General features: G+C 45.9%; 1 protein-coding gene and 1 long non-coding RNA gene across 5 annotated transcripts in view; one reads left to right on the forward strand and one right to left on the reverse strand.

Moving 5' to 3' along the window:
* Positions 1-13,941, forward strand: part of Gpb5 (Glycoprotein hormone beta 5) — a 134,914-nt gene that overhangs the window by 115,318 nt on the left and 5,655 nt on the right. The gene's annotated exons all lie outside the window — the stretch shown is intronic.
* Positions 1-13,941, reverse strand: part of LOC129388128 (uncharacterized) — a 156,188-nt gene that overhangs the window by 93,054 nt on the left and 49,193 nt on the right. The window lies entirely within an intron of this gene.

Genomic DNA, 13,941 nt, shown 5'->3' on the forward strand with positions numbered 1-13,941 from the left:
TTCAGCAGTTCCTTTCCTTTGACTGCACCGAGCGTTCACGTATAAATCAGTTTCCCTTAAAAGATGTCTTCGAGTAAGAGCCTGCCTGCCAGTAGTCTTTTTTACTCGCGTCATTAGTATGACGTCGAAGAATTTCAGAATCGTTTATTGAATTATGTACGGCCCGTTGATCGCGAGGTTTTGTCTTTGGCTACGTCATGTGTCACTGTCGTCTCCTGACACACTCAACTTGCCGGTCTGGCATGTTTCTTGCTCGTACTTTGCCCCTTACTCTAACGAATTTACAAACGCTTTCGACAGTATTTCGCGCGTTAGTAGCATATAACCGCAAGCCAATGGCCTGGTACCCAGTTTCGATAAGTTGACTCAAGTACAAAATCTCACGGCTTTTAAGAGTTCGCATCGAGAGAAATCCTTCGTGGGATGCCCATTGTTCACTTTTAGAGAAGGATTTCTCTTACCTTAGAGCTGGGTAGCAAACCGGAGGCTTTAACTCTGGGTAACCTCCCTACCTGTCTCTCATTTGCATCTCTCTCCCTTTAGGGAAGGAGCTAAGCTCCATTCCGCAAATGCTCAAATTTCTTGGTAGGTAGACGTGGGCGAACATCAGTGAGACCCATACTAGAACTACACAGAGCCGTATTTTCGGGACTTATCGTGCGATGCAGATTGCCCGACTTGTCTATAAGGCTGTCAACCAGAGACACACCTCGCAAATGTTTAAGCCTGCCACGTTGTACTTGAACCGCTGCAAAGATTACTATCGCCAGAGAGTACCCGATATCGACTGATGTAGCTGTATACTGACCCGCTTAGAAGTACATACTTGACCACAGGCTACACTTTCGAGAATTAACTTTCCGCTTCGCATTCACTGAAAATCCCAATCTCTCTTGCGATGTATCCTAAACTCTCTCTCTTTTCGCATTTTCCTTGTTTTTCAATGTCAACTTAGAGGTATATTTAAAGCACACCGACCATTTAATGGAATAACGCATTATATGCAGCGGCTTCACTGACTTACTTAATTTTCTATGCTCTCGTGATACGATACGTGCCACTGGGAGGGTGCCATTCTTGGCTCCAGAATGCGCCATTTATTACACAAGGTATAACGGAAGCGCCAATGCGTATTTACACATTATCTGCCAATGTGACACACGGATATAGAAGTTGGGACCTTTGCGATGCACTAACATAACCGTTGCGTTATATTACGCGTTCCAAAGGATGAAAATAAACACAACTTTAGGCATCGTCGTTAGTTGTGTAGAATATATTTATTCACTTCACTAAAACTTTGCTTCACGTAACTAACATGCGCGCTGGATCTGAATGATTTTTGTAAGAAAACGTGTGGGTGTACCAGCGCCTCCAGTAGTTCCGGATAGCAAATATAGCGGCACCCTTGAAAACACGAGAAATGTCCTTTTGAGGGCACAGTTGTGGCTAGCTCTTGCGTTGTGCTTTGCGATCACACTAAATTATTGATAAGACAGGTCTTCGTCTTGATTATCGCTCGCAAAGCGCGTATTAGGTAACCTAATTTGACATCATCTTTCTGTACAAATCAAAATTTTTAAAATCAAACTGCCTAAGTATATGCGTACGCAATGGCGCCATCTACACGGGCAGTCGGCGTGCACCTGGGTTTGGGCGAGCACCGCGTGTTGTGTGCAAGGTATAATATACCCTCGTCGTCGGGTGGCAGTTTCTGGTGGTCGTTCTCAGGCTCGCTCCGTCTATTTAGTATGCCGCGTCGTTTCCAAACCAGGAACCGGTTCTGTGAGACTTACTGAAGAGATTTAAATCGGCGTGGCCAGAGTTTCTGCCAGCGATGAGGCGGACGGAGCACTAAGCGTGACTGCGGTGCTGTTTCCCCAGCACAGCAGTCCGATGCGCTACCCATTCGACCACGGCCTAGCTAGTGAGGCGGGAAAATGCTTAGACACAAACACAGATAGATCACCTGCGCATGAAGTACAATAATAAGCTAACGCAATAAAAAAATTACCGTGGGTAGACTGCATAAGAGAAAAGACGCAAGGCCGAAAGCAGGTGTTGACGCCGCCTTGAGGTTATCGCACCATGCTCGCTGCGACATCATGAATTTTTTTTTATGGCGTTTACTTGGGCATATAGTTATCTTTTTATCAGTAAAGATGGACGACATTGTATTCTGACGGTTACAAGGACCCAAGGTAGAAAGTTTCGAAAACTTTACGATGCCACGCGGCTCAAATAAGAAACAAAAAGTACTCTGAAATTTCTGACATGGCACTGACATACCGGCGCCGAGTTGGGGCAGGAATAAAAAAAAAGGAAGACTGAACCTAATTTTCTCTTGTAGTAATTAACCTCTTATCACTAAAATTCAAGAAAATAGAGTTTTGAAAGAATTTGTCAATCTAGCCTGGTTGTGTTTTTCTTTAGTGCCTGTTGAAAGCAAGCTCGTGGGATGATGATTCGTGGCTGGCGTTTCCAGTTGCAGGCGGGAACGATCGAATAGCGTCCGAGATGGACGTTACGACGGGAAAACAACGGGAAAACGCCGTGAAGCAGCGTACGTTACGTAAACGGCCGAAAAGTGCAACGTGGCTTGAGTACCGTTATGTAAGCGTGACTGATCGCTTGACTACCGATAAGAACGTTGTCCGCTGTCACTTGATGGGCATAGCCTCTAAACGGTGACAGCAAGCGGGATATTGCTCTTCGCTTTGACTTCTTCACTCGAGTGAGATTCGAATTGAAAGGTGTCAACAAGCGTGATGCGAAGAAAATTACTTGCGCTTTATGTTAGGGCTGGGCTAGACTGAAGTTGCCCAAGGTGTAAGTGGGAGAAAGAAATGCTTTTATGAGAGCTGGAAGTTTAGGGTAATTCCAAATGATTAGGATGAAATGGACGGATGGAACAACTTTATTGCGGTCCATCGCAACGAGCACTAGCACGTAACGGGCCGCTCCCACGTCGGGGCAGGAAGATCTAGCCTCTCCGCCACGTCGCGGGCCCACTGGACTGCTCCTGGTTGGGCTTCAATATCGGGACTGCGTAGGGCAGCCTCGCACTTGGACGACGTAACGTCTTCGTCACCTCGTAATGCGGGGCGCCACCAGAGTACGTGATCTAAGTTGGCAAAGTCTGAGCAAAGCGAGCAGATAAAATAAAAATAATTAAGAAATGAAAGAAATCATTATTCAGATTCAAAGACACATGTTGGAGTCAGTGAAGCAAAGCTTTAGTGATTCAGTTAAATAAATTGTATACAAATAACGACCATGCGCACACAACTGCGTTTACTTTCATCATATAGAACGTGTAATCTTACGCAATGGTTGCGTTTATGCATTGTAAAGCTCAGAACTTCTAGTATATCCCTTGCGTCACATTGGCACGTACGTATAAGCACCCCCTGTGCGTGACAGTGGCATATATAAAACTCATTCTGGAGGATTAGCCAAGAATGGGTACGCACCCAGTGGCACACATCGAATTGCGAAACCATGGAAAATCAAGTGCACCAAGAAAGCCGCTGAATAAAATGCACTATTCCATTAAGGGGTGGGTGTGCTTTAAAGATGCCTCTAAGTTGACATTACGTGTTCATGTTTCATGAACAGTGGTGCGCTAACTCCAACTATTTCCGCGGTCAGAGTACAGGGCTTATATATAACCCCTTTTCATGGTACTTGTACGTATATTGATAAATATATCCGGTGAGGAAAGCTTCGCTAAAACATTATGACGCAAATGGTTACCTCGCGGAGCTGTTGCAATGCTAAAGTGTCAAACGTGACTAAGACTCATTACGGAGGTTGATGACACGCAGATAAAGAAACAAAAACAAACAACATGAAAAGAAAACGTGACTAGCAAGTATTTTTTATACTCAATTCAATATGTCATTTAGCAAGCACGGATATTATTGGCATCAAGACACGACTTGTCAAAAACTAAGAAACGATAAATCAAGATGAAGAAAAACAAAACCACGACGCCAACCGTATTGTCACTCTAATTACGGCATCCAGCCCACAATTATTTTGCGCACGAACAGCAGAACCCGACTCCTCCTCTCCCCCTGCTCCCGCGATTTTTTGCGCGTCCTTTGCCGCTAGTGCCGCTTCAGTCAAACAGTAAGATCCGTAAGCCAGCAATTATTATGCGTAACATGATGCTTTCATTCCCGGGAGATCAAGGGCAGCATGTCGCGTGTATAACAAGTCGAGATACCGCTCTTCGAAGCTCTTGCCCAAGTGTGCGGACATTCGACGTCGCATGTGGGTGGTGTCGATGGAATTAACCATTGTGAATGGACGCGCACTCTACGTTGTCACGGAAGAACGTCCAGTGAACGGAAGAACCCAGGGCTTCGTGCTTTAAGCATGGCAGAGGGAGGCGTGGCGCCACGATAGCTGAGCGTTGACTTTTTTGACAATGGTGCACGGCAATCCCTCTATGTCTAATAAGAAGGCTGTTAAATCATTGATGTGCTTTTTGCGATCTGCGGGACTCTGTGAACGCCTTCACTACATCTTAACTACATCGCTCACAGGCGCCAGGCGTTGGGCGTCCTCTGAGCGAAAATTGTCATATATGTTCTGCACGGTACTAAAGCTCTTCTTCTATCACTAAAGTTGCTTACACCTTGTCTTACATTCTTAACAAAGTTATTCGTAGGAATTTTGAGACTGATAGCCCACAAACAAATGTCATGAAACAAAGTACCTACAGCGCCTGCGTTTTATGTCGAATCTATTGAGGCAGAAATATTAAAAATGCGAAACAATAACGGAAGATCGGCCCACGCCAGAGGCCGCGTTTCTACCAGAAAACTCGCCTTCGTGCATAGCGTCCGCCGCCAGCGTTGCCCGGTAAACATTACGGTTGTATAAGCTGCAGTTACCGGGAAGCGCGAAAAGCAGTCGGGAATCTTTGAATGCTATCGTGTTTCACACTTAAAGGCGAAGCTTAAACGTCCTCCATTTTTTTTTCTTTGTATCCTTCTCCCTTCTTCCTAACGCCATTTTCCCCAACCCACGTGCAAAGTAGCAAACCGCAGATTTGAATCTAATTAACCTCCCTGCCTTCCCTCTCTTTTTTTTCCCCTGTTAACCTCGTTGCACATAAGTTCTACATAAGTTTGGTTAATGGAGCTTGTTAATGTCATTTCACGTGGGTTCCACTAAGTAAGTATAGGATACTAGCAAAATTGTTCCACTTAGGGGAACTTATGTGGAAGGCGCTTGAGAGTGTAGTAGCGCAGCGAACACTTATCAACCGGCAGAAGCTGTGAAAGTTCTGCACAATGTTATTGTGGATAGTAACTTTTTGATAGTGGTTTCCAATTGCGACTTAATTTTAATCGCATTGTCACACCGTGATGACTTTGTTTTGTCAGTGCCATTTTGTTTTCTTTGGTGAGAAATTCTTTTTCTATATCTAAATTTACCGCCGCAATTATTCTTCCTCGTCAGTGGATTTTCAAACACTTAGCTGTGAAATAAACAATTCAGTATGACGTAACAAGTAAGGCTCTGGCTCTATTATGCGGGAATGTTATGCGCGTATATATCTGCAACATTGCATAACGGGTTTAGCATAAAATCAGATTTTCTTCTAAGTATTTGTAAAGTGTTTAGAGTAGTTGTTTATTTATGTCTATTTTCTTCTTGTATCGGGTTTTGTTTTTAGCTACGGTTTTATGATAGCGGGAACTTCAGCAGGCAAACTTCAGATCCTGCAACAGCTAATATCTGATAAATCCTTTAGAAAGCCTCTCAGCATTTTTGCAGAAATTTGTTTTATGAGCAAGCGGAACTTGTTATTTGCTAATATAACTACAACTTGCAGGCCTGGCCAAATAATTGGTCCTGCCACTGATTACCTCCCTTTCTCGTCAATCGTCCCATAATATAGTATCCTGTATAGTACAGTAAGTCTACATCTTAGAATATAGTGGTCCATTCCCGTGCCTGCTTAAGAGCCATGGCAGATTGTTCAACACCACTGTGTTTGATTTATCGGCAAGGGCTTTTGTACCAAAGCTGCTCGCAGAGTCACGAGTGGTGTCGCAGCACATGTAGGACATCGGATTAATTTGTCGTCCACCTAAATTTGAAGGAATCATTTTTGAACCAGGAAAGAAGTTGCGTTATATGAAGGGTGGGTGTCCAAAGAACAGGCCTGACAAAACCAGCAGGGAACGAAAGCTTCGTTTGATGTTCAGATAATAAAACAATATTACACGTATTCAAAATTCCAGATCAGGCAGGGCACGCGTAGTTCTACCCACTAATCTTTTCGTTTAAATACGTTTACAGATTAATCCTCTCTGAAAGACCGTTAGCGAGCTATTTTCCTACCCGCCGTGGTTGCTCAGTGACTATGGTGTTGGGCTGCTGAACACAAGATCGCGGGTTCGAATCTCGGCCACGGCGGCCGCATTTCGATGGGGGGGAAATGTGAAAACACCCGTGCACTTAGATTTAGGTGCACGTTAAAGAACCCGAGGTGGTCGAAATTTCCGGAGTCCTCTACTACGGCGTGCCTCATAATCACAAAGGGGTTTTGGCACGTAAAACACCATAATATAATTTTTGAACAATTTTCCCCGTGACGCTATGCTGTAGGCACCAACCTCTGCCACAACAACAGCAACGTCTGTCTAGACAGACGTTACAGATGCCATCAGAGGCGGATGGCATCTGTATTGAAACGCTGGTTAAAAGAACACTGGTAACAGAAAAAAGCAAAAAAAAAAAAACACATTCTGAGGCATTGCCCCATAACACGTCAGTGTGTCGCTATGCTAACATATGGCACTAAAAACTCGGGGAACCTAATGCTCTAGCTTTTTTGCCGCCTCATATATGACATGCCACTTTCTGTTCACGGACGTGGGCCCCGGGCACAAAACAACGGGCCTTGGCGGAGCAAGCGCTCTTTCTTACTGCTCCTTAGTGCTGGCCTTAAATAAAGTTCTTTTTTCCACCTTCCTCTCGCCTGCACAGCGTTGCAACGTATTCATGAAGCCGAGTATAGTTTGTGTATAGTTTTTTTTTCTTTTCCTACTCCAGCATCCATCACGCACATTTAGGCTTCTTGAGGCCCTTTACGCAGCATTTGCATTTTTCGGAAGTGGTCTGTACAAGAACTCGCGGAGCACCGAGCCACCTACGGCGGCGTACTGCTGAGCCGAGCCGCGTGGTGTCACCTTTCGCGTCACCAATGAAAAAAAAAGCTAAATAAATACGTGCTTCATTGATGCCTAAAAAAATTGCGTTCTTTTAGAACGACAGAAAGCTGAGCTAGTTGGTAAGTATTCATTATGCAAAAAAGAAGTGAGGCGTGCAGACAGGACACAAGAGTGTCCTGTCTGCAGGACACTATTGCAGGACGTTCTTTGTTTTTGGTGTTGGAGAACACGACATGTTTCATATCGTTGAGTGTACTTGTACGGTGTAGTACAGGACAGTACAGGATGGCCCCCTTAAATTCACGAGAGCTCGCTTACACTCTTACATTTCATAATTATATATATAATTTCTATGTAAAATATGACCCAGCCATATTATTTTATTTCGGAAGCCTGCGATACTTGATACTTATGGTAAACTTGGGCGGTCATTTCAGAGTAGCCTGACAGTGCTACGAAGGTCGTAACAAACCCCTTTCAAGCTTTATTACGAGAAAACCGGGCATAGTAGTGATAACCCACTTTAATTGTCATCATTAGAGTCTGCTTAGGATAGCAGTAACGCAGTAAGGGCTCAAACAATCGATCCTTTACGTGAACTTTGCCGCGCTGGCAGATAACCTTTAAACGACCGCCCGAATATACCACCAAGTGCGACATGCAGGGCATAAAATGTTACGTTGTTCTACGTAATTTATCTTTGTCTGACACCATTTTCCAGTCCCTATTGCAACGCAGCTGCTGTGGCGGGAAAGCTAACTCGCGACCTCGCGCTCAGCAGCAGCAGCACGTGGTCGTAACGAGCACAACACGACTGAGTCGGCGGCCTTGTACCTGGCGCGCACACACGAGGCAAAACGTGCTGCGTAAGCCTGGTGACTTTAACGCACTGCGCACATGCACTGTTGAGTAAAAGCGAGTTCATTCGCTGAAGCCATCAGGGTTGCCCACTCAATCGTGAACGAGCCAGACCAGACCAAGTCTAGTCAAGCCTTCGAGAGCGGAGCAACACGTGACCTTTGGACTCGACGGCGCAGGCTAGGCCTATTGGGAATACCTTGTCATTCAGGCCACGTCCCCGCTAAACTCGTTAGAGAACGCTGCACATCTGTTTGACGAATATTAGGGAGAAGACGACGCTCGCTGATCTCATTACCTCGAATATATAGCTTCTTTTTTCCCCTCGTAGCTTTTGTTTCTGCGAGAAAGTAAAGCACCAAGAGTATACACGCGGTTCCTGATCCGCAGCTTTTATTCTTTGGTGTTTCGTGCCTGCATTAACGTTCAAGAAAACAATGGACAAAGCTGAGCGACCCTCACTTGACATTCGAAACGTTAGGCTGCCGGGAAGCCACAATCAGCTCGTCACCTACAATCGCTTGATACGCAAACATTTCAAGAAAACAAGTTTCCTGGCGTGCCCGACATTTGGGCGAATACTGCACACCGAACATGTCGAGTAGCGGCCGCAGTTTCTGATGCAAAGAAAGCGGAAGCGTGCTTTGCTCGTCCTCTTGTCAGACAAGGATTTGATCGCGATGACGAGAAAATACGCTCCGCGAATGCATTATGCAAAACAGATCGGGCCTATCAACCGCGCCGTCCTGAACGCACGCCATTAGCGTTAGCTCAGCGTATCGACGCCTATCCAAGCCTCTCCCCGCTTAGAGGCGACAACTATTGGGACGTGGGTCGCGGCTGTAACAATCCATTCCAATGTTAATGCATCAGACGAAGTTATGAGCGTGCTCATATCTAATTTGGTAAAAGTGAAAGCGAAGAATAAAAGGCGCATAACATGTGTTCGGTTATGCACAATCTAATCGCTCGTTTCCTACCGCACCAAAGCAATGAGTAATTCATGACTGATCTCTCAATATGCATACTTTCAGCAATGTATTCTAATCTTTTTTTTAACCTTAACATTCTGGTATGGCATTGACTGATGACGTTGACGTATGACTATCGGTTTTGGAGGCATCGATGGTATGATGGCTGGGATAACCGCGGCTACGTGCCCGTATGTTGATGGGGGCCTACGAGCTAGAGGCTCCGTATACGCAGTACCGGCCATGGACACCAACTCCTCCTTGACGTCACGTAAAATGGCACTGGAGGCGTGGGAAGGAATGGAGCCTTCCGAGAAGCCAACAGATTGCAGCTCTTCTCGTATGCTTGCGCAGACCATTGCGCGCAACGAGCGATCGGCGGCGGGGTTGTTTTCAGGGTTGTCCGGCAGAGATCGTACATTTTCGTGTTCGTCAAGGCGCTGGCACGTAGCTACAATATCAGCAACGGAAGCCGGGTCCTTGATAACCAACGCATTGAAGGCGATAGTCCCGACGCCTTTGAGTACGTGGCGTACTCTGATTCTGTCATGGAAGCGTTGACGTGGCGACAAAGAGGGAGGACATCCCTTATATACGAGGTTTAGGACGAGCCAAGTTTTTCCTCGCGAGTGTCGAGTGCCTTCTTCGCGAGGACGGAACGAACCGCCGGAGTGCCAAAAACTTGTCGAAGCTACTGTTTGAAAGTACTCCAGTCAGTGAAGTCGATCTCGTGGTTGAAAAATCAAGTCTTCGCTACGTTCGTGAGATAGAAGGAGAGGTGGCGCAGCTTCAGAGCCTCGTCCCAACGATTAGCAGCACTCACCCGGTCGTAGTTGTCAAGACATTTTCACCGCGAAGACGAGCGAACGAATGGGGATCTCGCTGGGGCCCACTGACGATCCAAGATGAATAATAGGCTGCGCCAGGCGGAGTCGAAGTTGTAGAAGTGCTCCTTGGCTCGTCCTGCGGCATGCTAGCGGACAGCTGGCACAAACGGAGACCTGAGCGAAGCTCCATGAGGTAGAGCGGGCGAGTGGAGGTCGGGGGACCGAGGAGCAACCTCCACCACACGTGGCGTAGCAGTTAGCACAACTTTTAGTATGCCCCGAAGACGTGACGGACCGATCACACTCAAGGCACAGATCAATCTCAAGACGAGTACCCACAAGCGATAAAGACGAAGAACCCGATGTGATGATGATCATGTGCAGACGATGAAGAATTGCTTATGAAATACCCACAACATAATCGACCGGGTAATACTTGTTACCGTTATAAAGCAACACAGAGGCGCCTTAGTAGGGGACTTAGGGTTGATGTTGGCTAGACGAAATGTTTCTTAACGTGCACCTAATGCTCTTTGCAGGTGGCACATTTCGCCCCGATTAGAGCACGTACGCTGCCGCCGCAAATTGTACCCACGACGTTATGCTCATAAGCGGAATGCCGTAGCCCCTCCAACATGAGAATTGTCTTGACGCTATGCTTTGCTTATTTAGTATGGCACCTTGCACAGGCAGCTATGAAATGTGACAGTATTGCACACTGCACAACAGCTTTATAAAGGGGCGGGGCCTTGTGAAGCTACATATATAAGATATCTTCTTCAACCCACTTGTTGAAATAAATATGTAAGTCGACGGATTGATTGATAGAGTGACAATGCTTAGTTGATGACTGAGATTCTTCAATACCTTTGTTCACATGTCAGTGTCTTTCATTCTCGGTCATTAAACGAAACTGAACAGTTTTAGTCACCCTATAATGGCGACGGCAACTCTATTTCTTATAATAGTAATAATTAAAATATTTTTGTTAGATAAGAAGAGGCGTCACAAGTTCAGAAAATCTGGAGCGGAGTTAACTAAACAGACTAAATGAGGTCCGCATTCCATCTAGTCCTGTAGACACACTGTAATAAACAAAGACAAAATCCGCAGGCAAATTGCATCCCGCACCATTCCGCGCCCCAAAGCCACCATGCATGAGGAGTTCTCACCATTCTTATGTCTATAAGTCAAGTCTAAGTATTCAGCACACTACTACGAAACAGAAGCTAAGACGCGAAAACGTTCGCTAGATATGCCCTGTGTCCCAGCTAACGTCAGCCAAGCTGCTCAACGAAACAAAATGTTAAAAAAAGAACCAGCGCAACATACAATTATAAACTCTATGGCGTTAGTTTGTCAGAATTACGACGACTGAACGCTGTGTGTCTTGAGATCGTGTCTTGACCGTGTTTTTTTTTTTTTTCTGTTTAACGGTTTGGCTAACGTTAGCTGGGATATACAAGACAGATAGATACTGCATTGGACAGGTCATGGGCACTCCACGATGTCGTATAGTTCCCCTTCACGTTAACGAGGCCGCCGATTATTGGGTGATGAAACGTGACTTGCGCAGCGATAACGTAAGCGCCCATAAACTGACCCGAAGCCAAAGAACGAAGAACACAGCAGCAAAAAAGAACAACAAAATAACAAATAATGCATTTGCTATTATGGCTACTGTCAGCGAAAAGTAAAACATCGCTGCCCAAAGCATTCAGCAATCCCTACACATCGATCGAAAACCTTTCGATTGCCTTGAGCAGTAGCGTCACGGGCTGTGAAGTACAGTATAACGCGATGACGTCATCCGTGTTCAGAAGCAAAGCGCGTGATTTATGCACTCCCACGGTGCACACATGCGTTAACGCGTAGATCGACCAAAACCTGGACAATTTCGCAAACATTCATCTTGGTAGCAACACGCCAACAGACAAGAAACGCCGATGTTCGCTTCGCTTTGTCTCCTGTTTGTTGGTGCGTTGTTCTCAAGATGAATCCGCTGGCATGTTCGTTTCTGAAATAGTTAGCAGACAATACCGCAGAAAGCGGGACGTTACGGTGGAAAAGTGTAGTCATTGCATTCAAACGGTACTAACATTTGAAGCAGAAGCTTGGAGGTTAGCAAAAGCTTGAGGTGAAGTTTAGGATCACGCGATGAGCAGTGGAATGAGAAATCACAGGCGTAGCGCTAAGAGACAAGAATATAGTGTGGATTGCAGGTCAAACTGCAGAAGACGATTATTTATTTAAGATTTAGAGGAAGAGATGGAGGTGGACAAGGCAGCGTGCCATTGATAAATGGTGGTCTATTCTAGACAAGGGAAGCGCAGTTGAGAAAGCCAAGGAGTTAGGTGGTGTGTCAAATTAGGAAATTTGCAGGCATAACATGGGGCCAGCTAGTGCAAGACAGGGCTAATTGGAGATCGCTGAGAGAGGCCTTCGTCCTGCAGTTTACGTTTGATCGGCCGATAATAATAACGGGGGAACGTCACTAAGTTACCCCCTCTCCCCACGCACTGTAAGAAAGCAAGCATAAAATGTTATCAATAAATTTTTTATTCTGCAGTTCCCTCACTCTGAAAGATTCCACTCCTCAGTATTTGCATGCAAGAAGTCGAAGACATCACATGATCGCTAGTCACAGATTCTAAAATTGATCAATTTTTAGGGAAATACTGCAGCTACTCGACCAAAATTGAGAATTTCTGAGACAGTACTTTTATGAGCGAATTGATGAGTGTATTTATCACTCAACGCTTCGATCAGCAATGCTAACGTAAACGAATGCCTCCTAAAGGCGCCGGTATCACCAGACGGGTGTTTGCCAAATTAAAAGCCAAACTATGGGTTTTTAACATTTCGAATCTATATTTAGTGATTAATGAGGGACACGTAGAGGAGTGGGGGAGGAGTGTGCTCCGGATTCATTTCAACCACCTGGAACTCTTTAACGCGGACCTAAACGTAATTAAGCTTTCGTCTTGGCAGTCCGTTATGTCAAAATGTGGCTGCCTCGGCCGGAACTGAAGCCTGCGAGCTCGTGCGCAGAAGCAGAACGCCCCAGCCCCTGAGCCACTGCTTCCCAGCGATGTTGCACGGTGTTTGCTTGGGTACGCTATATACGCCGTGGCATTAGCGCTCGGCACCTGGGGACTGAGAACGCTGCAGCAGCTTGGAATCGCGTCGGGCCCGCAGTACTGCGCAGCGGAAGCAGAACGAGACTGAGACGACGCAGACGTACGTGGGCATCCAGCTTCACGCAGCGATCGGACTAGAGCAAGTCTGGCGCTAGCGTTCAGAGGAGCTGAGCTGGAAACACGGCGAGTCAGCCATGCAGGGCAGGGTGCGAATAATGGGTGTAGTACGCATGGGTTCGTCTACATTTTGTCCTTCTGGCTTCAAAGGACTTTGTGACTAAGCACGTAATCATATTCAACAATATATGGCGTTATGGGCTTTTTAAATGGACCCATTCTCTGCGAATACGCACGTGCGTAACGTTAATTGCCTTCGTGCAAAGTACATGACCGGGGCAGTTGGAGAAGTATGGGAGAGGCCTTTGCCCTGCAGTGGGCGTAACCAGGCTGATGATGATGATGATGTAGAGAAAGATGAGTGCATGGACATTTTGGATAATAAGGACAGATAAAGTGTAATGAATAGAGCCACAAGAACGCGTCAAGCCTCAAACACGAAGACTACACTCCAAAAAAAGTTTACGTCCTTTGGGCTGTATATTTGCCACACAACAATAATCGTCATCTCTCTTGCCCGCATTTCTTGAACGCTGCGAGCCCGGTACTTCCAAGTCACGAACGGCATGCGCGTTATAAGCATGACAGAGCATTCTCGACAAGAAAGTAACGAGCGCCGCGTTTTCAAGAAAGAAAATGCGGCCAAGACAGATGATGATTATTGTTGTGTGGCAAATATACACCCCAAAGGACGTAAACTTTTTTTAGAGCGTAGACAAACCCATCATTCCCATGATAGCTGAACGATCGCAGCGCCACAGTTCTCTCTAGTAATTTTTGTAAGCATAGATGTGGAAGCCGAAGGCTGAAGTGAAGCAGACGACTATTTGAG

The sequence above is a fragment of the Dermacentor andersoni genome, chromosome 10 (assembly GCF_023375885.2).
Source record: "Dermacentor andersoni chromosome 10, qqDerAnde1_hic_scaffold, whole genome shotgun sequence".
Lineage (NCBI taxonomy): Eukaryota > Metazoa > Arthropoda > Arachnida > Ixodida > Ixodidae > Dermacentor > Dermacentor andersoni.